General features: G+C 34.7%; 1 pseudogene; it reads left to right on the forward strand.

The window, feature by feature from the left end:
• The first annotated feature begins 13,097 nt into the window (after positions 1-13,097).
• LOC129505670 (60S ribosomal protein L21-like) lies at positions 13,098-13,607 on the forward strand (annotated as a pseudogene).
• The last annotated feature ends 14,286 nt before the right edge of the window (positions 13,608-27,893 follow it).

Consider the following 27,893-nt stretch of genomic DNA (forward strand, 5'->3'; position numbering starts at 1 on the left):
AATTTTTTTTAAAAAGAAAAACTGAAAGAGACACACTGTACCTAGCAGATGCCACACATTAAGTACTTACCAAAAAAAACTTTTAAAGCCCTATTACAGATACATATGTTTTCATTTAAAAACTACTATGAAATCGAGTGTTCTTTTATTTAAACATTCCCCTGTGGTCCTTTGAATTAAGATCGGTAGTACTATATTAACAACTGAGAGCCAGACCGAACCGACTTGGTTACAAACAGTTGGTAAAACTGCCAACACTGGTTTTGCTGCCGGAAGTTGACTGAAATGTGACGTAGCATATACTTTTAAAAGTGAATTCTCATTTTTTAAACTTTCTCATTTTGGTAAGTACTTAGAATGAACTTTTAAAAAATTTCAGCCACAGTTTTGCAAAGGGGAAATAATGTATGAAACCCAGATACTTTACACAGCCAAAACCACAATTGCATTGCTCTCATTATTGAAGCACGTTCATTATTCTGATTAATTTTCCTTTCCTGTGAAAAAACACAAGTGAATGAGATATGGTTCTATTCAAGTGAAACACGTGTACTCCCACATTTTGCCTCTTAATTTACTGCTTCTCAATTTGGCTTCTGTTCTTAAATGCTAAATAATGAGTATACAATGTGGGGAGACTTAACCATGTAAAAGTAACGTTTTTTTTTAACGTGAATTTCTTTCAGGACTACCTTTCACAGTATATTCTGTGTTCTCTACTACTTCAAAATTTGAATTATAAATATGTAGAGGTTTACCTGACATGAGGTACATGGTTTTATTTATAAGGAAAAGAACAATGAATGATATATTTTGCTAACTTAGAATTAGTAACAGAACTCATTGTCAGGCAAGGCAATAAAATATCAAACGTGAGTTCCAGTAAAGTTTAGATATTTGGGTCTATGAATTCATGATGACTCTTGTTTCTGTAAGTTGTTTAACTTTTTGGTATTGTATTACCAATTGTGTCCTATATTATGTGAAAGAATGAACAAAACGAAAGGTCAACAAAAGCACATAAAACAAAGAGGATGGTTTAAAAATTCACTACACAATGTCCTTCCTATTGAAATTACAGTAAATTATTCGAAGAGAGTAAATAAAAGTTCAATATCTAGGTATCTGGGACTTATATCCCCATCTTCCCATTGATGATGATACACTTAAACTTAGAATTTAATTCATAGGTTGATTTTAAAAGAATATGTTAAATTTTTGCACTTTGTTTTGTATGTTCAGAATGTTTGCTCTCTAGGTAACTTTGCTCCAGGACAGAATAATCAATTCCCCAGTTAGCCAGATTTGGTCATACCATTTTCAGTTATTTTAAACACCTCTTTGTGCAGTATGTCCATTCGTTTTTCAGATACTTTTAATTTTTGTTGCATAAAAAATGATCAAGCATTTATACAATAAAAACATTTGATGGGATCCCTGGGTGGCGCAGCGGTTTAGCGCCTGCCTTTGGCCCGGGGCGCGATCCTGGAGACCCGGGATTGAATCCCACGTCGGGCTCCCGGTGCATGGAGCCTGCTTCTCCCTCTGCCTGTGTCTCTGCCTCTCTCTCTCTGTGTGTGTGTGTGTGACTATCATTAATAAATAAAAATTAAAAAAAAAAGAACTCTAAAAAAAAAAAAAAGAAAACATTTGATGCCTATATGCAGCATCTGAATTCTGAATATTTACCTGTGCATAGCTGGGACCCACAATGTATTTTCCTGTCTGCCTATTGTAGCAAATTGTAACATATAAATGGCAGTGGCAGAGGAAATAGACTGGAAAACTTTCTTCACAAATTTAAGATAAAAATACTGACCAGCTGTTTTCCAACTTCAAGGAGACTAGAACTAGATACAATACAGGGCACTAGAATTACTAGATTTGAATTCCAACTCACAAAGAAATAAAAGGTGTGGATCTTTGATTCAAATGTAAATGAAAGTAAGAAAAATGAAATAAAGGGATAAAGAAACAGGGGAATAAAAATGGAACCAGGAGTAAGTACAACATAAAATGCCCATCCCACTTTATAATTCTGTATCTTTCATTCACATGATTTATCGAAGACCTCCTTGGGCCAAAGATTATACATATTTGATTTCAACCTCTCCAGCAGCCAAGAAGGAAGTAAAAGGCTCCATTTCCATTGTTTCCGATTGTTAGGGAGAAGCCCAATTATTATCCTTCATATTAAGACCAAATAGAAAATATCCCTCGGATGGGAGGCAGTCTTCTTCTCAATGACACTAAGTAGTGTTTAAACATACTTTCTATTGGTCAGGACAGAAATGAGTTTCAGAGGATTGTTTCTTATAGTTCTATTGGAAGAGACTCCATGGTTTCTCTTGCTCTTCTATGTCACGCAGAGCAGGCCAAGAATGCAATGCCCACTCTTTACCCAGGCGATTTCTAAGGGTAATATTTACAATAAGCAAACTGTAAAAGATGAAATAATATCTCCCTCTAAAGTGAACAGCAGGTTTACTCACCGTTTGTTAACAAAAGCAGTGAAATCTCCAAAATCAAGGTGCCCCATCCACTGTCCAAACCCACTGCATACATAGGATCCAACCCTAACTATTCTTAAACATGTCCAGTCTTTATTTCCTAAAAATCAACCCTGGACTAGTCTCTTTGGTTCACGCTCTGGGCAGCTCTGACAAACGTAGCTATTGGGAAACAAACTTAATTCCAGTTCAGCCACCCAGAATATCTCTTGGGATTGACAAGGTTCTATATCTTTAGGATGATGACCACTTGATTTAGTACATGAGCTCTCCTACATGACCCTTGTGGGTCAAAATGGAGAATATAATGGGTCTCTATACCTTTTGTAAAAAATGCCTTGTTTCACGTGCACCTCACCCTTCTGGGTAAAAAGTCTAGGTTCAAGACAGACAGACCTGATTAAAGAAAAATGATGTTGTCATTACTGAGGTGGATACATCAATTTCATAACTGTGGAGAAGAACAACAATCCTGGCATTTGGAGAGGGCACACCTCATACCTGAGAAGGCATTAAAGGTGGTGTGGAAAACAACTAATGCTCTTCTTATCTCTTGGATCCAGCACCACAGTCTGGCAAAAAGCAGCTTCAGTTGACAATCTGACCCACTCCTGGCTCATCATCCCCATCTATGTGCTATGAAAACAGGAAAACTCATGTGGACGTGGTTGGCTCCAAACTATTCTGCTGTACCTGATGCCTTCAAGAGCAGCCTCAATGTGACTCCTCTCAAATATATACAAATACACACAATGACATGACCTTGTTTCATTCTTATTGACACAAATTCATATGCTTCTCCTGAAGCTCTAGCTTCCCTGGGTTGTTATGTGATATATTACATCACAACTGCAGCTAGCTGGTGATACTGCTCATGAGACTTAAAACAATGTAATGGTGATCCAAATCAAGTGTCATAGCACATTCCCGACTAGAATGACCTGGAACAGGAGCATGGTGTTAGCAGTTAGAGTAGCCATTTTGTGACCAAGAATGGTAAGTACATACTAAGGATGGCTTAGAAGAAATAAGGCAGCAATTTATGTTCTAGAAGTAATTAAGAAGTTTCTCAAGTCCCCTTGACTGCCTGTCTCTGGGTTTCTCATTTATGTGACAAATAAAATCATGATTTTGTTGTTTGTTATTTGGAACTGAGTACAATTACTAAGTAAACATTTTTCTTTGGGTCCAGCATCCTTCTCATCTTCTGGAAATTGCTCTCCATTCTCTATGTGAGCAGGTCATCCACTGCTTTAGTTATAGGGTCCTTTTCTTTCATGCACCATCTCCTTGGATGGTGCATGAAAGAAAAGTAAAGACAAGTATAGCTAGGAGAAATAGCCCTTTCCCCCCTCTGGCCTCATTTGTGAAAATTTAAGCTCAGGAGCTGCTTTCGGCCATGAATTCAAGTTTGTGGTGGCAGTCTGAGAGAATGAAGAGACTGAAAGAGGCTCTAGGGGCATTTGAAGCCATTATTCCAAACTGAAAGTTCATCTGAACCATTCTCATTTCTACTGTCCACTTTTTTGGTTCTTCCCATTTTGATCCATTCTAGTATTTTTCCAATAGAAGTGAATTTTATTTTGCTTCAGTTGGTTAATCAGTTTCTGTCATATGCAAAAGTATAGTAAGCAATGCAGGAATTCGAGCAAGCTCCCCGTAGTAGACTGAATGCTTGTGTCCCCTCAAAATTCATATGTTGAAATTCTAACCTCCAATGTGATGGTATTAGGAGCTGGGACTCATGAATGAGATTTAGTGCCCTTACACAAGAAACCTCAGAGAGCTCTCTCACTCTTTTTACCATTTGAGAATACATCAAGACTACTATCCATGAACCTGAGGAGGTGCTCACCAGGTATTAAATCTGCTGATGCCTCAATCTCGGACTTCTTAGCCTCCAGAACTGTGAGAAATAAACACTTGTTGTTTAAGGCATTCATTCTATGGTATTTTTGTTATAGCAGCCTGAATGTACTAAGACACTCTTACATGACCAATGTCGAGCTCATTTAGGGACACAACTCTTAAGCTTATTCATATGAGATCTGGAACTAATATCACAGAAAGAAATATTTACGGAATTCCTACTGTTTGTCAAGTATTATTCTAGTACTGTGAATTCAGTGATAACTAAAAAAGACCAGGTCCTTTCTTTACAAAATCACAAGTTCTAGTTCTATATAGGAGCAAAACACATTCTAAGGAAGGAAATAAACCAAAAGTATCAGGAGACATTTATAAGACTAAGACATGTATATATATAATATATATATTATATATTATATATTATATATATAAATGTACCATAATTTCAGGAGAACAAAAATGATAGCATTATAAACAAAGTAAAATAGATTCAAAGAATTATTGTAACACAAATGGTAAGAAATTACAACATGGGGCCAGATTTCTTCTCTCTTCTACATATAAATATAGAAAACCTGACTATTGAAAGTTCATGCAGAGACTTTTTAAGATTCAGGCATCTTTTAAAGTTGAATTTCTTTAAATGTGCCCTGGTTTGCACTGGTGTTCATCATCATTCAATGCCACAGTTTTCCAGGGAGAATGCTTCTCTATGGCATTGTCAGAACTTCCAGCCTTGGCCCCTGCTATAAATGGAGTTTTAGAAATGAGCGTATGGTTATGCAGTTCTGAATCATGCAAGACCTTTTTTGAAATTGTTCACCCCATCTTCCTTCTAACCACCAATACTTCAGTATAATACAATACTAGCAAAATTGAGAAAAAGAAGATGACTTCATAGGAAAAGAAAATTAAAGTAAACCAGTTGAAATCTTTTAAAATACAACATTTCTATCATGATTGAAGATTAAAGAGCTCCTTCTCTCTTTTTTTTTAATTTTAAAATTTTGCAAGAGACTAGCAAAGAATACTTAGTGCCTTTCTTCAGGGGCCACTTTCATGTTGGATTGATCTGAAGCTATTGTGTATGCTGAATTATGCTGCCAGCATGTGGGAGGGGACAGGATTGCTCAGAGGAGCTAATGCAGTGAACTGTGGCCCTCGCACACAATTAGGATGATGGCACTTCATCTGGCCAAGTTCCAATGTGGTCAAGCTTGCAGCTCCCACATCTATACCACCAGCCGCACCTCAAAGTGCAGAAAATTCTAAAAGAGTCTAGAAGTGAGAATCAGTTTTTCAAAAAAAACGTTGACTTCATTTGCTCTGTCTAGAGAATAAAATAAAATTGACAATAGTGTTAATGAAAAGTTAACATTTATTGAGAACATTTTTATGTCAAATATTTACTGCCCTAAGTATTCATATATGCATTATCTCATTTAATCTGCATAATAATCCTAAAATAAAGTACTATTTATAGTCCATATTACCAATGAGAAAATCGGGGCACAGACAGGATAATTAACTTTTCCAAGGTCACACAGCTAATATCTGCCTCATAGAAATGCTGGAAAATGCAAAAACAGCAACAAACCTTAGTGGTATGCATTAGCATCAAAAAAAAAAAAAAAAAAGACCAAATATGTGAAGGAAATTCAATTAAATTCTTATTTTATATTTTTAAAGATTTCAAAATTTCCTATTATAAATAAAAAGAAATTTAGACTAAAAAATAAATGTTTAAATATATTCCAAACGGTTCTGGTTTCTACTGTGACATGTAAGAAACTTAAAGTTATCATTCCAAACATCTTTAAGACAAGAAAAGGCTATGCAGTGACTTTTCTTAGACCCGTCAGAAAACTGAGATCACAAGGTAATCATCATTTGAGAGACAATCCTGACAGACACAGTCAAGATCTGTTTACTTGGATCAAAAGATACTGGAGCCATAGACACATAGGAACATTGAAATGTTAATTTTGATGAATTGCTGCAAGCTGTCAGTGAACTAGTGCGAAAATGAGAAATTCCTAACTTAAATAGCCCCCACCTTGCTTTGGTGGACTTTACCTCCAGGAACCCCATCAAGGTCTCATTATGAAGATCCATTTCTCCTAGCTCTTGGAGTGGTGTAGCAAGATTAGTAGCCTTTGTGAAATAATACACTCAGAGCCTTCTCCATAAAAAAGTCTACTCTCCTGGGGATAAGATTTTACCAGAGATTTATCCTAGGTGGAGGAAGGGCATTCCTCCCAACCAGCCACTCTAGCCTTCTTCTGTCACCTGTTTCACCTAAGAGGGGGTAAACATAGTGAACAGGGCTTTAAGAAAACAGATAGGGAGTCCTGGCAGCCAAGGAAGGTACTAGGGAACAAGGAGGAAAATCTATATCACAAGAGAAATATTTGTGAAGGTCACAGCCCAGCCCCAAGACACAGGCCCACTAAAAGACTGAGATTTAATTAGATTAATAGAATGTTCCTCCTTCTGCTATACTTACCATCACCATAGCAGGGCTTCAGTACAACAGTGGATCAAGGCTGAAAGAATTATAAGATACAGACTCTGAGAAGGAATATTTAGGGAAGCCCAAAGTCAGGAGAGGAGATAAAAACAAGGACACTAGAGGAATTCAAAGCCTCCAGCACTTAAAGCTACAGCAAACACAAGCTCAGCCCAACTCCTAGACATATTAATAGAAATCCTCACAGTAAAGCCTATTTATCCCAGTCTCTAATTTCTGAAACAACATGTCCAGCTTTCAACCATGACAATGGCATTACAAACCATGCCAAAGGCAACAGTCTAAAGAGAAAAAGTAATCATTATAATCAGACTCAGATATTAGAAATGTTGGAATTATCAGATAGTAATTAATATAACTATAATTAGTATCTTATGGGCTTTAATAGAAAAAAGGAGACAACACACAAGAACAGATGGGTAATGTAAGCAGAAAGGTGGAAAATATAAAAATCAAAAGCATATGTTAGAAATCAAATACACTGTAACAGAAATGAAGAATGTCTTTGATGGGGTCATAAGTAATTGTAATGGCTTAAGGAAAAATCAGTGAGTTTTACCATAGGTCAATAGGAACTTGTCAAACTAAAATGCAAAGAGAAAATAGAATTAAAAACAATAGAATGTCCAAGAACCACGAGATCATTCCAAAAAGTGTTATATATGCATAATTAAAACACCAGAAGGAGAAGAAAGAACAGGCAAAAGAAATATTTGAAGGAATATTGGCCAATAATGTTCCAAAATTATTTATAGACACTGTACTGGGTTGAATATGTCCACTCAAAATTCATTTCCATCCAGAACCCCAGAATGTGACCTTATTTGAAAGCAGAATCTTGGTGTGTGGAATTCCTCAAGAGGAGATTATACTGAATTTGGGTGGGCCTTAAATCCAGTGGATGCTATCCTTGTAATAAGTTCATGTGAAGACACAGACACACTCAGAGAGAAAAAGGTCTTGTAAAGACAGAAGCAGGAACTGAAGTGGCATGCCAAGGAGTACCAAAGATTGCCAGAAATTACCAGAAACTAGGAAGAAGCAAGAAAATACTCTTCCCGATAGCCTTCAGAGGGAACATGGCCATGTTGACACCTTGATTTCAGACTTCTAGCTTCCAGAACTGTAAGAGAATAAATTTCTGTTGTTATCACCAATCCAGTTCATGGTAATTTGTTATAGCAACTTCAAAAATTCAGTAGACATCAAAACATATATCTAGGAAGCACAGATAACATCAAGCAGAATAAATATTAAAACAAATCCATACCTAGTCAAGCCATATTCAAACTTCAGGAAACAAAAGTCAAAGAGAAAATCTTGAAAAAAGCCAGAGGTTAAAAAATAAGCCTTACCTACAGAAGCACAAGGATAAGAATTATAGTGGACTTCTCAACAGAAATCAAGCAAGCAAGAAGAAAATGAAGGGAAAATTTTAAAGCACTGAAAAAAAAAAAAAAGGCTTACCATTCTAGAATTCTATATCTGATTTGAAATATGCAGCTTCCCTCTCCAGCCCAAGGAAAGAACATAGGGAAATAAAAGCATTTATCTTTGTTTTGGAAGTAATTACATTGTGCAGCTATTCACCTATTTAGGTGCAATATTTATAGAAAGCTGATTGTAGGGATCCCTGGGTGGTGCAGCGATTTAGCGCCTGCCTTTGGCCCAGGGTGCGATCCTGGAGACCCGGGATCGAATCCCACGTCGGGCTCCTGGTGCATGGAGCCTGCTTCTCCCTCTGCCTATGTCTCTGCCTCTCTCTCTCTCTCTCTGTGACTATCATAAATAAAAATTAAAAAAAATAAAAAAATAAAAAAAAATAAACCACATCTTCTAAAAAAAAAAAAAGAAAGAAAGCTGATTGTAATAAAAACCAAATTTACACTGGCATGTGTGGTGTAGTTTCTAAAAGGCACTTCACATTTGAAGATTTTCTTAACTTGGAAAGTTTCTAGTTATCTGAATGTTTATTTAGTTTTGTATCCTTTTGTGTATGTTCACTGTTTCTCAGTATTAACATGAATAATTCTCTCGGGGTGTTGTTTGTGTTATACATGGGGTATCTATTTGCAGCAATAAAGCATCTCTTTAAAAAGGAAAAAAAAAGCCAAATTTAACCTTCAACAGATTTATCCTTCAAAAGTGAAATAGACATAAATACTTTCTGAGACAAATAAAAACTAAGGATTGTCAGCCGACTTGACCTACAAGAAATTCTTCAAGCAGAGAGAAAGTGATACATATCAGAAACTTGGATCTACACAAAGAAAGGAAGAGAAAGAAGGAATAAATGGAAGTAAAATAAGTTCTTTTACTTTTTACTGTTGATTTAAAAAATAATTGTATAAAGTAATAATAATAACAATGTATTGGGTGATACAGCAAATGGATAAAAGAAACAAGCAATGTCACAAGGGACAGAGGGAAGAATTAGAAATACTCTGTTCTAAGAGACTTGCACTACATGTGAAGTGATATTGTGTTATGAAGTTTGATTTAGATTAAAGCATATATTTTAAGGCCTAAAGAAAACCATTAAAATTTTTTTAAAAACTGTAATTAAGGGATCCCTGGGTGGCGCAGCGGTTTAGCGCCTGCCTTTGGCCCAGGGCGCGATCCTGGAGACCCGGGATCGAAACCCACGTCAGGCTCCTGGTGCATGGAGCCTGCTTCTCCCTCTGCCTGTGTCTCTGCCTCTCTCTCTCTCTCTCTGACTATCATAAATAAATAAATAAAAAATAAATAAAAAAAAATTAAAAAAAAAACTGTAATTAAGAGAGAAGATAAAATTAAATCACATATGATGCTCAATTAAACCAGATAATTCAGGGGGAAAAATCTGGAGGAAAAGAAACACCAAATGCAGCAAAGAAAAAAGTTACAGATATAGATATTAATCGAAGCTTATTAATAATTTCTTAAATGGGAATGGTCTAAATATATCAATTAAAATATATTGTCTTAGTGAATAAAAGAAAGATATAACTGCATGTTATCTACAAGAAAATTGATTTAAAAATAAAGACTCAGATTAAGAGTAAAGGAATGGAGAAAGACATAGCACACTAAAATTAATCAAAAGAACCGAAGGTGTGCCTCGGTGGTTCACTTGGTTAGGCCTCCAACTCTTGATTTTGGCTCAGGTCATGATCAAGCCTCACACCAGGCTCTGCACTCAGTGAGGAGTCTGCCTCTTTCCTTCTCTCTCATTCTCACCCTCTGCCTCTCTCCCTTCTCATGCTCTAAGTAAATAAATCTGAAAAGAAAGGAAAAGAAGAGAAAAGAAAGGAAAAGAAAAAACTAAAGTTGCTACATTAATTTCAGACAAAGCCAACTCCAGAACAAGCAAGATTTTCAGGAATAAAGAGGGGCACTACATAATTATAAAGGGGTCAATTTTCCAAGAAAACAATAATCCTAAACCTGTAAACACTTAACAACAGAGTGTCAAAACACATGAGGCAAAAACTGATAGAACTGAAAGAGGAACTAGACAAATCCACTATTATAATTACAAACTTCACCTTCCCTCTGCCATTAATTAATTATTCTAGCAGAAAGAAAATCAACAAGGATATAGATGACCTGAATAGCATTATCAATCAAATTAATCTAACTGACATAAAATATTCCATCCAACAATCCAGCAGAATATACATTCTTCTCAAGCCCATGTACAGCATTCAGCAAGATAGACCATATTTTGACGATAAAACACACCTCAACAAATTTATATAAAATTTACATAAAATATGTTCTCACACCACAGTTTAATTGAAGTAGAAATCATAAGGAGGAAAGATAACTGAAAAATCCCCAAACAAACAAACAAAACAAAAAATCCCCAAATACTTGGAAATATAAATGCTAAATGGGACACTTCTAGATAATCCACAGGTAAAAGAAGAAGTTTCAAGAAAATTTTAAGAATATTTTGAACTAATTGAAACTAAAACAGAAATATACAAAAATTGTTTATTGCAGCATTATTTACAGTAGCCAGGACACAGAAGCCACAGATGAATGAATAAAGAAGAATGATCTATATCTATATCTATATCTATATCTTATATATATTGTGTATATGTATATATATATATATATATATATACACAATAAAATACTATTCATGTAAAAGAATGCAGTCTTGCCTTTTACAACAACATGGATGGAAGTAGAGGATATTATGCTCAGTGAAAGACAAATACCATAAGATTTCACTTATATGTGAGATCTAAAAAACAACACAAATGAATGAACAAGCAAAAAACAAAAAAGCAGGAACAGACCCATAAATACAAAGTGAGAGCTGCCAGAGGGGATGAGAGTGGGGAGATGAGCAAAATTGGTGAAGGGGATTGGGAGGTACAGGCTTCCAGTTATGAAATGAGTAAGTCATGGGGATGATGAAAGGTACAACATGGAATATAGTCAATGATACTCTAATGATATTGTATGGTGACAAATGGTAGCTACCCTTGTGGTGAGCAAAGCATAATATATAGAGTTGTTAAATCACTATGCTGTATACTTAAAATTACTGTAACATTATGTGTCAACTATACTTCAATTAAAAAATAATTTAAAACCTTTTTTTAATTTGCTAAAATTTGTGGGACATTGCAAAAGAAATACTTAGAGGGAAATTGATAGCATTTAATGCATATATTATAAAAGAAAAATCTAAATATTAATTCTTTAGCTTACCTTAGGAATTTAGAAAAAGTAGATAAAAGTAAGTCTAAAACAAGCAGTAAAAAAAGACATAATAATGATTAGAATAGAAATAAATGAAATTGAAAGCAGAAAACAATAGAGAAAAGCAGGAAAACCAAAGGCTGATCTTTGAAAATATCAATAATGTTGATAAATATCTCTCCTAGCTAACAAGAATAATGAGGAGGGGATACAAATTATCAGAATGAGAAAAGAAAGAGGGATCATCACTACCTATCTCCTAAACAATAAAAGGATAATAAAATACCACTAACAAATATATACCTATAAATCAAATAACTTAAATGAAATGGACCAATTCCATGAAAGACAACAAACTTCCAAAACACACACAAGAAAACATAGATAATCTGATCTACTAAAGAAATTGATCAATGATTGACTTTCCAAAAAAGAAAGCACAAGGCCCAGATGGTTTAATTAGTGACTTCTACGAAACATTGAAGGAAGAAATAAGACCAATTCTCTACAATCTTCAGAAAAGAGAAGCAGAGTAAACACTTCCCAACTCATTCTATGAAACCAGCATTACCCTAATTCTGAAACCAGATAAAGATATTCCAAGTAACCAGACCAATATCTTTCATGAACATAGACCAAAAAATCCTACATAAAATATCAAGAAGTTAAATCTAACGATGTACAAAAAGAATTATATCCTTTCAAAAGTGTAAAAATTTCACATTTAATTTAGTATTTTATTCCATAGGTTGATCAAAGTTGAAATGTAAGAAAGGAACCATATATGGAGCCTGGGTGACTCAGTTGGTTAAGCATCTGCCTTCAGTTCAGGTCATTATCCGGGTCCTAGGATTAGGCTCCCTGCTCAGGGGGAAGTCTGCTTCTCTCTCTCCTTCTGCTGCTCCCTCTGCTTGTGCTGGCTCTCTGTCTCTGTCTCTTGCTCTCAAATAAATAAGTAAATAAATAAATAAATAAAATATTTACAGTAACAACTAAAAAGTTTAACTAATTATATATTTATCTAAAGGACCCAATATTATATGGTTCTGGTCTTAAATTCATGTATGCAGTCATTAATTCTAACAGTAGCACCAGTACTAGAGTACTTAGGACCTGCTCTGAGTTAGGCACATGTAGTTCTTTTATATATTCCTAGACTACAAATACCTCCTCAAAAACTCATTTATGCTTATTTTGGTTGAGTATGTGAGTAAGAATTAAAACATGATGTGTTAAAGATCAAAGACAGTATGTTTATGATTATCAGAGATTCTAACAAATGTTTGGATATGGGTTGAGTAGAATTCTCTACAGTGTTACCTTAATCAGTATTTACTTTAATTAGTTCAATGAGGATAAAGCAGGGGAGACATATAATGTAACTCAGGGAACTATCTGAGCTTAGATTTGAAGAAGATAAGCATGTATTACAAAGGAAGTGAGATAAGGCCTTTCTCGGGGAGGGGGGGGGGAACTGCCATCTTCCAGTAATTCGCCAAAATGACCAACACAAAGGGAAAGAGGAGAGGTACCCGCTATATGTTCTCTAGGCCTTTTAGAAAACATAGAGTTGTTCCTTTGGCCACATACATGCGAATCTATAAGAAAGGTGATATTGTGGACATCAAGGGAATGGGCACTGTTCAAAAAGGAATGTCCCACAAATGTTACCATGGCAAAACTGGAAGAGTCTACAATGTTACTCAGCATGCTGTTGGCATTGTTGTAAACAAACAAGTTAAGGGCAAGATTCTTGCCAAGAGAATTAATGTCCGCATTGAGCATATTAAACACTCAAAGAGCCGAGATAGCTTCCTGAAGGTTGTGAAGGAAAATGATCAGAAAAAAGAAGGAAGCCAAAGAGAAAGGTACTTGGGTCCAACTGAAGCCTGCCTGCCCCACCCAGAGAAGCACACTTTGTGAGAACCAATGGAAAGGAGCCTGAACTGCTGGAACCCATTCCCTATGAATTCATGGCATGATAACTGTAAAGAAAATAAAAGATCTCAGGATTGTAAAAAAAAAAAAAAAAAAAAGGAAGTGAGATAAGAATAATAGAGTTACAGGAGGTGAGACGTGTTGGGGGGATGGGTGAAATAGATGATGGGGAAATTAAGAAGTGCACTTGCCGCAAGGACTAAGTATTACATGAAAGTGTTGGATCACTATATTGTACACCTGAAATTACATTATATGTGAACTCTCTGGAATTAAAAAAAAAACTTTAAAAAAAAGAATAATATGAAAGAATGACATGAATTTTTAAAAATAATGTCAGAAAAATGGAAAGCCCAGAATAAGCTGAGATTATTGGGAAAGGAAAAAAAAACTCATGAAGTAACCAAAAAATATTTTTAGCTACTGAACAGAAAAAGTAAAAGAAAGAATAAAGTCTCTTGCAAGACACTATAATTCTGACAGATGAGAGTATGGAAGGAGAATGACATCATTTCTACATTGTTCCTATCTTTCTATTAGAAAGAATAATCTTCAAAAAGTAGGATAAACATAGACAAGACAGCTGAAGCCCAAAATATGCAAAAATAACAGAAGAGGACCTATTGCATTAAAATAATCCAACTCTTCCGGTCCAGACAAATCACAGTTTAGGGTACTATAAGAACTAATGATTGGCCTGCTAAACTACTACTAGTAATTTTCAGAAACAATGAGGGCTGATATGTACATACATATAAGGATCTCTAATACAAGTTATCAAGTGAAACAAGAGTGAATATTTATTGCATGATCAAACATATGTAAAAAAGTAATAATATGTATGTACATATTTATTCATATTTGTTTCAAAAAACTAGAAAGATGTACATCAAACATTCACTACTGTGTTGTTTTTGTCAAAAAACAATGAAAATGTTTTTCATTTGAAAAATGAAAGCAAAACCAATAAATAATGAGATATCCATATTATAGAATGAAATATGAAGTGTAAAAATGGAAGTGGGAAGAAATGTTCAGTTAGACAAATGGTAAGGTAACTTTGCTTCTAAGATTACACAAACACTCACACACATGTACCTAATTGGTGGGACCCTTTACAGAGTGAAAATATGTGCTCTATGCTCAAAAATTATTAAGAATTTTAATACTCCAACAGTTGATCATTGAACCAAGTACAAAACTCTTCTAAGCATGGAGCCCTGTACAGATTGCCTATTCATGAAGCTAGTCCTGTATACAAACACAACACACACACACACACATCACACACACCATCTACATCTACATACACGTATATATATACATATACATACATATATATATTTTTCTTGAATGCAAGGATTATATCTTTAGAGAAGATGATGCATGCTACAAATGTGTGGTTCCATTCTTGAATGCTAGGATGCTCTGTGATTAAATCTCTCTATATTCCTTCCTTGTCCACTAGCCTGACTGCATCATCTCTCTGTCTTCTTATGAGAAAAACATCTCCCTACTGCCTGTTTCTCACCTTTTGAAAGTTCTAGCTCCTCCATGTAGTCCTCTTTATGTTTTAATAGGCCACATCAGAAGCAATGATTAAAAAACACTCCACGTTAATTAATGGGGTGCAAATTATATGTGAGGAGCTTGTTATAAGGTTGATATGAAGACCTATAAATTTGCTATTTCTCTCCTGCATTTTCCCAAGGTTACATTAATACTCATAAGAAATAAAAACTTTTTAGCTACTTAATAGAATATAACTATAGTATCATGTTAGTCATCAGAGTATGAATGAGTCCTTGGGCTTCTTCATAACTTCTGTATTGTGCTAAGCGGGATAGATACATGACAGGTAGATGATAGATAGGTCATAGATAGATGGATAGATGGATAGATTGGTAGATAGATAGATGATAGATAGATAGATAGATAGATAGATAGATAGATAACCAAGCAGCAGTAGAGAATATTGAAAGAGGACACAAAGTGAAAATTGCCCAAGTCAAACAAATTTTGTTACAAATGATTCCCAGCTGTGAGAACTGGGATGGACCTAAATCTTGAAATAAAGCAAAACATCATTTATTAAATAATTATTCTGTACTAATCACTAATTATTCTGTACTGTATATGTATTTCTTATTTAATCTTCCCAGTAATCCTGAGTTGATTTATTTTATTTTTATTTCACAGATGAGGAGTAGGGAACAAAGAGATTATGTATTTTTTCAGTATCAAAGAGGACTCTAAATGTTAGATCTGATTTGTTTTTCAGAGAATATAACTATACTGGCTATATTATACTGTCTTCCAGGCCTTAAATATTATTGATACATTTATGTTTCTGATGTTGAATTATTTAGCATCCAACCCAGTGGTTTTCCAGCCTATCCTTTAATTCCCCAAATGGGGAACTTCTCTAAAATAACCTACTTTAATTTCAGACAGTCAATATTTCTTTATATTGAGCCAATATCTCTTCTTTATAACATCAGCTTATTAGCTCTAGCATTGCCATTCATGAGAACATACCTGATTTCTTTTTGGCATCATACCCTTTCAGATATCTAATGAATAATTTGAACCTAACCATCTTTGCCCAAGAATCTTCTCTTCTCTAGGCTAATATTCCCAGTTCCTTTAGATGAAACTCACAGAAAACTGTTTTGAGTTTTCTCATCCAAGGACTATTTCTCTTTGAATATAGTCTAATTTGTCTGTATTTCCCAGATTCTCAGAGCTGAATGCAACACACCAGGATTGTTTCAATCAGCTCCCAGAGTAGGACAATCGCTTCCCTCATTCAAACCATGATAGGTCTATTACCACACTCAATAGTACATTAGCTTTCTCAGCAGCTACATCATACTGCCAGCTTTTATTGAAATCAAATCCTCGAATCTTTGTCATACAAGTGCCAATAAGCCAGCTATAGGTGTGTGTGTGTGAGAAAGAGAGACACAGACAGAAACAGAAAAAGAGACTCAAGTCTTCTTAAGTTTCAAATTTGCCCATATTAAGTTTTTTGTTTTTAGATTTGCCCCTTCTTTGCATATGCTGGAGTTTTTGTTTTTCCGGATCTTAACACCATCATACATGGGATTTTCTTAAGTTTGAAAATTATGCTCAAAAGCAGATTTTTTTTCAAAAGCAGATTTGACAAACATTCCTTTATATCTTCATCTAAGTCTCTGACAAGAGAAAAAGATGAACTGGACAAGATAGAGCCCTTTGGCTTGCCTCTACAGACCATAACCTAGATTAACATAGTTACTTCAGTCCTATTTTTTGGACAAAAAATGAATGATGTATAAAATTACAAAGGTATGTAGCCCATAATTTTTCATCCTATCTAGGTTTGATTAATGCCATGCATGAAAGATAAGCAGGAAATAGAAAAAGAAATTGTAGTTTCTTACAGGGAAGTGCTCTATGTCAACACAGCTGATTTATGTGGGAGACAGGTTTTCAAGGAAGGACAGTAGAGCAGCCCTCCTGCAGTTCCCTAGAAAAGCAGGTTTTCCTTCTTTGAAGTTGAACTGAAAATAAACTTGGGCTATCAGGGCACATTTTCTTTGTTCTTTCTTAGTCTTGGAAACAAAACAATAGAACTTTGCAGTGACCCCCCCCTCATCACTCCCACACATGTATAAAATACATGTTAATAATCACAGTTAAAATTTATTTTTGGTGTATTCTAATTTTTCAAAATTTCATCCCATTTATCAGTGTGGTAGGACTAAAAAGCCACTGAACTAGGCAGAGAACTAGTTGGGGAAGCAAGTTCTTGGTTTTTAAACTGCCCATCAAGTAGTTACCTAGGTTTCTGGGTTAATGTCACAGGATTTTGAAGTAGATGAATTAAAAGTGTTATTTACCCATGTCTGTTTCAAGGTTGATTAATGCCTCAACACTTCCTGTTGGAAAGGAAGACAAGTCTCCAAGTCTACAAAAAGCCAGTGAGGTGACACTCAGTATTCTACATTTTTGCCAAGAAATTTGGGAAGACAAAAGCTGTCTGGAAAAATTCAGCAAAAGCTAGCATACAAATTGTCATCAATTTGAAAATTTTTCCTCACAGCCTACAATTTCACGGTACATAATATTTTTATTTTATTAAGAGATCTACCCTCTCAACAAATATTTAAGCGCTCACTACAGTATAACTGACTTAAGTACCATGTTGTTCGGCAGATCTCGACAACTTACTCATTTTGCTTAACTGAAATCTTATGCCTGTTAATTAGTAACTCCTTTTTCTCCCTCCCTCAGCCTCTGGCAGTGGCTAATAGAATCCATTCTTTGATTCTATTAATTTGACTATTTTATATACATCATATAAGTAAAATCATGCAATGTCTGTCTTTCTATGACAGGCTTGTTTCACTTAACATAATGTCTTTAAGTTTCATCCATATTGTTGCACATTGCAAAATTTCCTTCTCAGTAAGGGTGGAAAATAATCCATTGTATGTAATATTAAATCATTTTTAAGAGACTTTTATTCTTAGCCCATATTCTTTCCACAAAACTTATCTTTGCCACACCATTCCACTAACCAATAATTAGGCTGCTTTCCAATCCTGTGTGTGTGTTTTCGTGTGTTTCCTGTGTGCCCTTTCTCTGGGCTGTGTAGCCTGTCTACTTCTCTCACTCCACTGGACTCAACACTCTGGAACTGGTGGTCAGCTTCTCAACTCGACCTTGGCTAGCCTGAGAGGGGCAATATGAAACCTCTTTCTCTGTACTCCCAGGATGACTGGTCACAGCAGCACCACCAGTGGCAGCACCAGATTCCTCACGTGGGAAGTGGGAGGAGGAAGGCTTCTATTATTCTGCATATCTTCTCAATCCTCATTCTATTTCTGCATCTCCTGCTTTTCTTCTATTCCACTTCAATCAACTTTTCATTCTCACCCTTTTATCTCTTTTCATTCTTTTATTCCTTTTTCGTGCATTAAAAAAAAAAAAAACTTACCTCTCTTGTCTCCTTCTGTTTTTAACTTCCTTATTTCCCATTTCTTCTTCCCATCTGTATCTTCAGACAACTTTCTCCTTCAATGTGTATCACGCCCTCTCTTCTATATTATCTCTGAGCTCTCATGTTCACCCATTCTGATTCAGTCACTGGATCTTGTCCCTTCCTCCATTTTAAGTCACTAGTCTTTGGTTCAAAAATGTCTTTTTTCTTTCATTCTTCTTATTTTATGCAGTTCACTTGTTCAGGGAAGAACTAGCCTCCAAACAACAAAATAAGTGAGTTTATTCTCCGATGAAAGATCAGAAATTGATGGTCAGAACCCTGAAAATGTTGACAAAGCTATAAAAAATACATCACCACCCAGGGCTGCCAGATTTGGGGGTGGAGGAAAGTATGTATATATACGGCTCAATTCAATTTTCAGTTTTAAATAAACAATAAATGATCTTAGTATAAATGAGTCCCATCAATGTCATACTAAATTTTTGTGTGTATATGAAAGTCAGATTTATCTAGGTTTCCTATATTTTCCCCAGCAAGTCTACCACTACTACATTTAGTCATATTTTCAGCTAATAAATTTTAGATCCAAACTGTGTGTCTAAATAGCATACTAGACAATGTGGAAGCTATCACATGTGTACAAGATCAATCCATGCCACAAGGAATTCACAAAGAATGTAAAGGGTTAAGAAGTTAAAAAATAAAATAAATAATTAGAAAACAATGCAAAATAGCACATAATTAAATGTTCAACTGTTTTCAATTATAAGTCTAGCACAAGTTCAGGTATTGATCTAAATGGAACAGCTCAGGAACTATTCCTGGAGGGGAGGATATGATATGGGTTTAAGGGATGAAATACACTTTCCAAGCAAACTAGAGAAACAAAGCATGCTTAGTCTTCCCCATGTTTTCCTGCCTCTGCCTTCCTTCCAATACATTTCTTTTCTCCAAAAACAAGCTTACCTAGACTTCAAGGTGCATTTAGTACCATGTACCTCTTGGAGGTCTTTCCTTCTTTAAACCTTCCATAGCACTTTCTACCTCCAAACGTCATCCATTGTGTGCTACATTGTGTTCTGGCTAATTTTGGACATATGGCTTAGAGATTATCTGCTTTTTGAAAGCAAATGTTGTGTCTGTGCAGAACAACTACTCCACAAACTTTGATGAAATGAATAAATGAAGGCATGTTGGGACTTTATCTGACCCTTCAATGATTCCATATACCATCTTCACCACCTATGTCTGGATGTCCTACAGGCAAAGTTGGATACTTTTTCTTCTGGACACCCATAGTTCTCAACACTTGTAATATATGCAGAATGTGCTCCTACATTGCAGTTATTTGGACACATGTTAATTCCTTCTACTGGCCTCTGAGCTATGCCCCTTTGTTCTTTGTAACCCCAGTGCCTTTTAATTAAGTGTTAAAAAATGAGGTGGAAAAGACTCTTGAGGAGAAAAAAAAAATCAATCTTTTTCTGTTTTACAGTAAGTTTGTTCTTATATTGATTAAAGTAAGTCATGTACTGTAAATTAATAAAAGCTATCTATACTATATATAGAAAACCCTATTTATAGTAAAATAAATTATAGGTGGCACATAGTACATCATGAAACAGGCCAAATTCTTTTTTAGATGCATATAATTTAACTTCCTAGTTATTATAAAATCTCCTTTTGAGATGTGACCTCGCTATAATTTGTTTTAATGTATACAGTAGATAAATAGATTGCTCACTTTAAAAATAACTGTATTTTTATGGTAATATGTTTACAAGAACACAGTCATTATTTATAGGGGTTTCGGTCTATTTGGAATTATTGTTTGTAAATATTTGTTCTTGTCTATAGCAAAAATTTTTCCATGATGCTCTAAGTCCTTTCTACAAGCTTTTGTTAGCTGCATTTGGAAGATCTCCAGGCAGCACAAATTACAAAGAAACAATACAGGACTTCAAAAGCATGTTTATTTGCACTATAATGTGGAATTCACTATTACACATAGGTATTTTGAGGCCTTTACTCTCATTCAAAGAATAGAAGATTCTCCTATAAAAAGTCATAAGAATTCACTATGATTTTTCTCCTTTTGGCTCTAAAGACTTTTTAATACTATACTTCTGGGGGCCAAAAAGAAAGGAGATAAAACCTAGTAAGGTATGATTAACTCCTTGTGCAGTGCAGTGATGCTCAACCAGGCCTGCAGATTAGAATATGGAGATTTTTTAAAAGTCCTCATGCTGCGAGATCCTACCCGAGACCTGCTGAATCAGCATTTCCGCAGGGGGGCTCTGGGTATGAATATTTTCAGAAGTTGTATGGTGAGTCTGGTATTCAGCTACCATTTGAAGCCACTACAGCAGCTATTATTCAAGGGGAATAATCTCCAGGAACCTAGAAATATATTTCATTTTAGAAAATGATTAGAATTACGAAAAATATGGTTGATGCAATATATTTGCTTTTCACAAATTATATCTCTTCTTTTCAACTGAACTAATTATTCTGCATTTTGATTAGGCTTTTTCTTATTCATAGAAATAACTAAACAACTGACCTAATAGCACAGTTAATTATAATTATGACATCTCATCAGTTTGGCAACTGGTTATTTCTAACCAATTATTTTGATTATCTTTTTACAACCAAATATGATTGGCTATTCTGCAATTCAAACTATTTTTCGAGGTTTAAAGAAAAAAAATTTTTTTTGTCTTATTGACTTGGAATTTATTAAAAGAAAATCATTATCGTGATAAACATTGACAATTATATACTTATATGTAAAAAAAAAAGTATATATTATTGATCTTCAAGTATCCCAAACCCTGTATCACAATTCAGTCATGTTACACCATGTCTAATTCATGTGTTTATATTTAGTATAAACTTCTATAAATCTATTTGATTCCCTATTATTTCTTTTTATTTTATTTTATTTTTTAAATTCCCCATTATTTCTTAAATACATCCTTAAAGATAGATGATTTGCCTCCTTGCTAAACCAGATAACAATCCAGTGATCAACTCTAATAAATTGAAATTAACCACATGAAAAATACACAGTAAATGACTTTTTGGAATGGTCATAGAAAGCGTTACTTTATGTGAATTTTCCTCTCTCAATTAAACAAGTTTGCCCATCTTTACAAACACAAGATTTTGCAAAATGATAGGATGGACAAGAACAATAACTATTTCTGATCCTTGTGTCACAAATGTTTTTGAACCAACTTTCATTGATATTTTTGGCATCCATTACATTATCTTATTTAATTAACCTGGTTTCAAAAGAAATAAGGTCACTGTGCATTTAAATATTGTTGGGATAATTCCATGTTCTTTTATGATGGAAGAACATTACCCCCTCTAGTGGATGAAGGCAAAACACATGGCCTTGATGGGTGGAAAAGAGACTGGGTTTTCTTAAATTGTCATCATGTTGATGGATTAATTTCCCTACTTCATAACTTCATTTCAAGCATATTGTCTTGGAAAAGGTGCTATGTCACACATATTTCTTATATTAAGATGTATAACGGTATTTGGAATCTAATACAGTGCAATAAAGGAAATGTAGTTCATGCCAGGCATCCTGTTTCATATTGAGAATAGGTTTAGAGGCTGCCATCTTAAAATGCTTACTTCTAATGAACAAATCACCAAAAAAAAAAACCCCAACACATGTTTTTTTCTAATCAGACAAAAGAAAAAATAGAATAAATCAAACTCACTTTTTTTTTAACCTAGAAGTTTCAATCACAGATATACTAAAGTACATTTTTTCTATTCAGTTGAATGAGCCAGCCTTTTGACTCTAGCATGTTTATATAGAAAGTTGTTTGGAACTTATTGTTTATTTTTTTTCTTTTAGAAAATACTTATTTACTTACTTATTTACTTATTTTTTAAAGATTTTATTTATTTATTCATGAGAGACACAGAGACAGAGAGGCAGAGACACAGGCAGAGAGAGAAGCAGGCTCCATGCAGGAAGCCTGATGTGGGACTCGATCCCGGGACTCCAGGATCACGCCAAAGACAGATGCTCAACTGCTGAGCCACCCAGGTGTCCCTAAAAATATTTATTTTTAAGTAACCTCTACACCAAACACGGGGCTCGAACTTATGATCCTGAAATCAAGAGCTGCATCCTTCACCAACTGAAAAGTCAATATCTCTCATTTAAAATTTTCTACTAAAAAGCACATTTGTCTTTAAAGTTGAGCAGCATAATATATAATATATGTACTATACACACACATAAATTTGTGTTCTGGTTATTTTCTGAAATTCATCTATTAGCAAATGGTCCATTAAACTACTCAGATATGGAGACTTAAAGCCATTCAATCTGTTTTGATAGTTGACTTCAACACCAGGCAAATAGAATAAACAAACCCCTGCTCAAGTATAAACTAGTTTTGCTTTCTCTATTTAAAACATCAAAGTCAAGTTTCAAAGCCCGTGTCTGTGAATTTATTGTTCATTGTATTTATCACTAGTAAAGTGAAGTTATCCTCAGTTGCCTCATCCCTAATAGACATTTCAAAAATATGCAGCAAATGGCTTTGAATTACTCTAAATATTTTCTCCTTTACTAGGTCAGCTTTGATTGCTTCTTTAAATATATTTTGAAATATTTGCAAACAGAACAAATTTTATTTCTACTTACATATATCGACTCTGAGGCAGCCCACATAAGTGAGGCTCTTTCCTTTGGTTACCCCTCCATAGCCTCTTTTTTTTGTCAGGTATGTGGCTGCCAAACAGGCAAAAACAGGGAAAAGAAGATTGTAAGCTCCTCTGGTGGAGAGGTAAAATCTTCCATCAACTATCACCATAAGCTATACATCAAAATAAATCTGAAAATATTTACAAACCAATTACTAGTTCTAGAAACTATCATGAAAGATTATAAAGAAATCCATAAACTTTTACTCTTTTTACTCTAACTTAAAATATAGTTGGAGAAAATATTAAGATTGCATAAAATAAAAATAAATAAATAAATAAAATAAAAAAATAAAAATAAAAAAAAAGATTGCATAAAATAGAAGATTTAATAGCAGGTTACATGTGGATTTTTTTAAATCCCTCATTTTTATAGTTTTTTTCTCAGCTTGCAAAGTATTTACATACAATTTACTGGCTCAGTTTCCTTATCTGCAAAATAAAAATAAGACCTATTTATATCATATAATTGTTAGAAAATTTTAATAAGATAACCTGTTACCTTAGGGTGCCTGTGTGGCTCAGTTGGCTGAACATCTGACTCTTGCTTTAGGATCCTGGGGTCCTAGGATCAAACCCTGAGCCTTGCAAGGGGCTCCCTGCTCAGTGGGGAGCCTCTTTCTTCCTCTGTCCCTCCCCCTGCTTATGCTCTCTATTGTGTGCTCTCTCTCTCTCCCTCTCTCTCATAAATAAATAAAATCTTTTAAAAATGTAGTTCCCTTGATCCTCATGAAAACTCTACAAGATTGGGAGTTTGTATATCATTCAACTTCATTTTATAGTTGAAAATCAGACTCACACAAGTTCTAAGAATGATCAGAAGCAGCACAAAGCTCAAATGTGCAGTTCTCTCTCTGCTTCTGTGTGTAGATAAAGCAATTATGAGTAAATATATGGAAGTGGAAAAACGAAGAGGGGTTAAGGAGTGGTGAGTAAATCTGTGACTGAAAATAGAAGCCCTAAAATGTGTGTTTACAGCTAGGATGGTTGAGGACAAATATAATATGAAGCTAAGGAGTTTAGATTTTTATCTGAAGCTTAGCTTAGTTAAAGGTTTGTCATAGCATGAATTGTAATTGAGGTACAATGAGGGCCCGAAGCTAAATTTTAGAAGTCTTTACAATGCACCAAAGGCAGGAAAGATAAGATCAAAATAATTAATGACAGTTTTTAGTATGGATACAAGGGAAGGAAATGCTGAAGACAGAGAGATCAGTTAAAGTGTTGATACATTAGCTCAGATGGAGGTGGAACATAGGGAAAAAGGAAGGGCTTGTAAAAGAATGAAAAGAATATGGCCAAAATTACAGTATGGGAGTTGAGAAAGAAGATTGGAATGTATAGTCAAAGGTGATTTTGTGGTTTCTTATGTCTGTTACCATTTACAAAAATAGGGGAGTTGGCTTGATCAGGAAGATGAGGTTTTCAATTTTAGATCTGCTAAACACATGCATCTTAACATGTTGAGCAGTTTCTTTGGGAGAGTAATTGGATCCTGCCACTAAAGCATTCACCATGTAACGTTTTTTAAATGCTAAGGTAAACTTATTCTCAACCAATGAAATCATGGACTCTAGGGAATCCTGTATTTCTGAAGTCAACTTCCCTTTTTCAAGGCAACTTTTGCACACTTCATCAGTTGTGGTTGAGGCTGGACACCTGTGGGCACCACCAGTGCCAGCTTTAGGCAAAACTGTGAGGTAGCAGAGTCGGATTTGGCGAATCTCTTTTCCCTTTCCTGTGCCTCTTTCCTGCCTCTGGGTCCCATCACCAGCTCGGTGTTCCACTGCCAAGTAGGGGTGAGCAACTCAAGGGCTACTCAGGATTTTCAACACCTAGAAGAGTGCTGGGCAGGCAGAAGTCACTCCAAAATTTCAGTTGTAGGAATCAATGAGATCAGTGAAAGAATGAAAAATACTGATGAATAAAGTATCTGACAAATTCATTCATTCTAAGATTTGGGGTATTTAATTTGGGCATCCCTCCCCAGATTATCTCCACTGAAAAATAGCCACATGAAAAAGAATTATGTACTCCCAGGGAAGGAATTATTACTGACACATGTCAGACAACCATGTAGATTGAATTTTGAGAGCAAGGGACTCCACTTACAACTTTAAATCATATGATAAAGACAATCATCCACACATAAAATTGGCTCCTTTTGACAGTTGTCTTCATTTTGGTTGTCACCCACTATTTAACAGCTCTTGGAGAAAAGAAATTATAAGAAAAGAAAATTCTGTATAGTGGGTAGTATTAATTCAGCATCACTCTCTGGGCCTAAAGTATAGCTTTACTCTCTATAAGCTCTTCTTATCATAGGCCACCTGAACATCAGGTTGAATGTGGATGTTAGTTTTGTCTTGTGTCCACACAGCAGGACAGGAGGCTCCCCTTGTTTGAGTTCCAAGTTGCATAGCCAGGAACCATCAATATGATGATTTAATCTGGACTTCAGTTGCATCAGTTAGTCATTGAGGACAGAGCCTTGACTAAAACTGGAACCAAATTTCAAGTACTGCTGGTGGCACTGTACATAGAAATAAATTATAATGTTCATGGTCACTGATTTTTACTACTTTCAGTTAAACATTATAGTAATGTTTCTTATAATCAGTGGGGGATATTTGCATAATAAATATTCGGAAATGGATAGCCAGAGATTCAATGTCTCTGGATCCCTCTACTTTTGAATTTGTATCTAGAAGTTGTGGGAAAATGACTGACTTTCCAGCTCTTTTCAACAATGATTTTTCTTAGAGTTTTTGATACTTCTGTTTGTGGCTATGCATCTGGCCAACAACAGGAAACACTGTCAAGAGAAAGGAAAGAGCTTTATCTAAGTGTTCTGATTCACTGTAGAATTTGAGTGAAATTTTCCCATTAATTATGTCAGATTTTAATGGCATTCCCTGGGGGACTGTCTAGTTGTTACTACTTATATTATTGATTAAAATAAATTCATGTATGTACAAAGATCTATGTATGTAATATTAGTAGCCGAACATGGATAAGTTTAGAATTTCTATTAAAAAAGATGAGTAAGAAAGTATGAATGGCAAACTAGCATGCAGGTTTTATAACTCACAAAGCTGTAAAAGCACTACAATTATTTATATTTATTTGAATTTTAGGTATGTTTAATAGAAGTGGGTATATTATAGTTTTTGTGTCTTCTAGTATAACATGATATTAATTAGTGAAATCATAACTAAAAATATCAGAATACAATTTCTCAATATGTTTTAGATACCTTTTAAAAATATATACTGTTTTACTTAATTTATGTAGTGTTTAGATCTGAAGTTTTATTATAATTCATCCTATGACAAACTTGCAGAAGTAATTGAAGTTCATGTAACTTAGTAAACATGGTTTGATGAATTTCAGAAAATATCTAAATAAAATAAATTAATAGAACTTGAAGTTCATTTAAGTTAGTGATCTTGTTTGTTTTTTTAAAAGATTTTATTTATTTATTCATGAGAGGCACACAGAGAGAGAGAGGCAGAGACACAGCCAGAGGGAGACGCAGGCTCCATGCCGGGAGCCCACATGGGACTCAATCCCGGGTCTCCAGGCTCACACCCTGGGCTGAAGGCAGCACTAAACCGCTGAGCCACCTGGGCTGCCCAGTGATCTTGTTTTATAAGGATATTAAGGTCTAGAGTTTCTGTACCCCAACAGATCCATGTTTTAGAGTCTCCAAAAGCACTATATGGACTTACCTATTTAAAGTAGTTCTAAATTTTTATTCAAGTGTTAATTTTTAAAAATATTTTGTTTATTTATTTATTTAAGAGAGAGAGAGCAAGAGCGAAAGAGAGAAAACAGACTCTGTGTTGAGTGCAAAGCCAGACATGGGGCTTGATCCTATGACCCAGAGATTAAGACCTGAACCAAAATCAAGAGGCAGATGTTTAACAGATTGAGCCACCCAAGTGCCCCTCAAGTGTTATTTTTTTTTAAACATAGCAAGCCATGTGGCTTTTTATGGAATCAAATATTCAGTAAAACATATTTAATCTCATTTAACATGGGGCTCATCTAATAAAAAGTTCAATGTTTAAGTGCTGTTCGTAATGATATCTATGAGAGGTTCTTAGTGTCAACATCCCAATGCTAGATCTCATTGTGTTACAGAAACAGTAGAAGGCCTTTAAAAAAAAAAAAAAAAATATATATATATATATATATATATATATATATATATATATATAAATCTACTGATCAGGCTACTTATAACATTAAAAATAAGGTACATAAGTAAGAAAATAGAATAAAGAGAAAACTCAATTACCTGCATTACAAATTTATATTTTAAAAAAGAGCCTGATTTACTGATAAGTACAACAAATAAAAATGCTTTTCAGTTTTTATAGCTAGTTAAGTGTGAGAAACATAGTAGAAATATGTAGATAGGTAGAGAGAAAAAGTAAAAATAGTGGGAGGAAATGAAAATAAAAGGAAAATTAGGGAATTCAGTGACCTGGGGAAGGACCTACAGCAGTGACTTAAAAAAAAAAAAAATTTTGACCAACCTACATTAACAAACATTCAGGGAATAACTTTGTCATTGTCTTGTTTTAGGACATTGCTACACAGACTTCAA

This window comes from Nyctereutes procyonoides, unplaced genomic scaffold, assembly GCF_905146905.1.
Source record: "Nyctereutes procyonoides isolate TBG_1078 unplaced genomic scaffold, NYPRO_anot_genome, whole genome shotgun sequence".
Classification (NCBI taxonomy): Eukaryota; Metazoa; Chordata; class Mammalia; order Carnivora; family Canidae; genus Nyctereutes; species Nyctereutes procyonoides.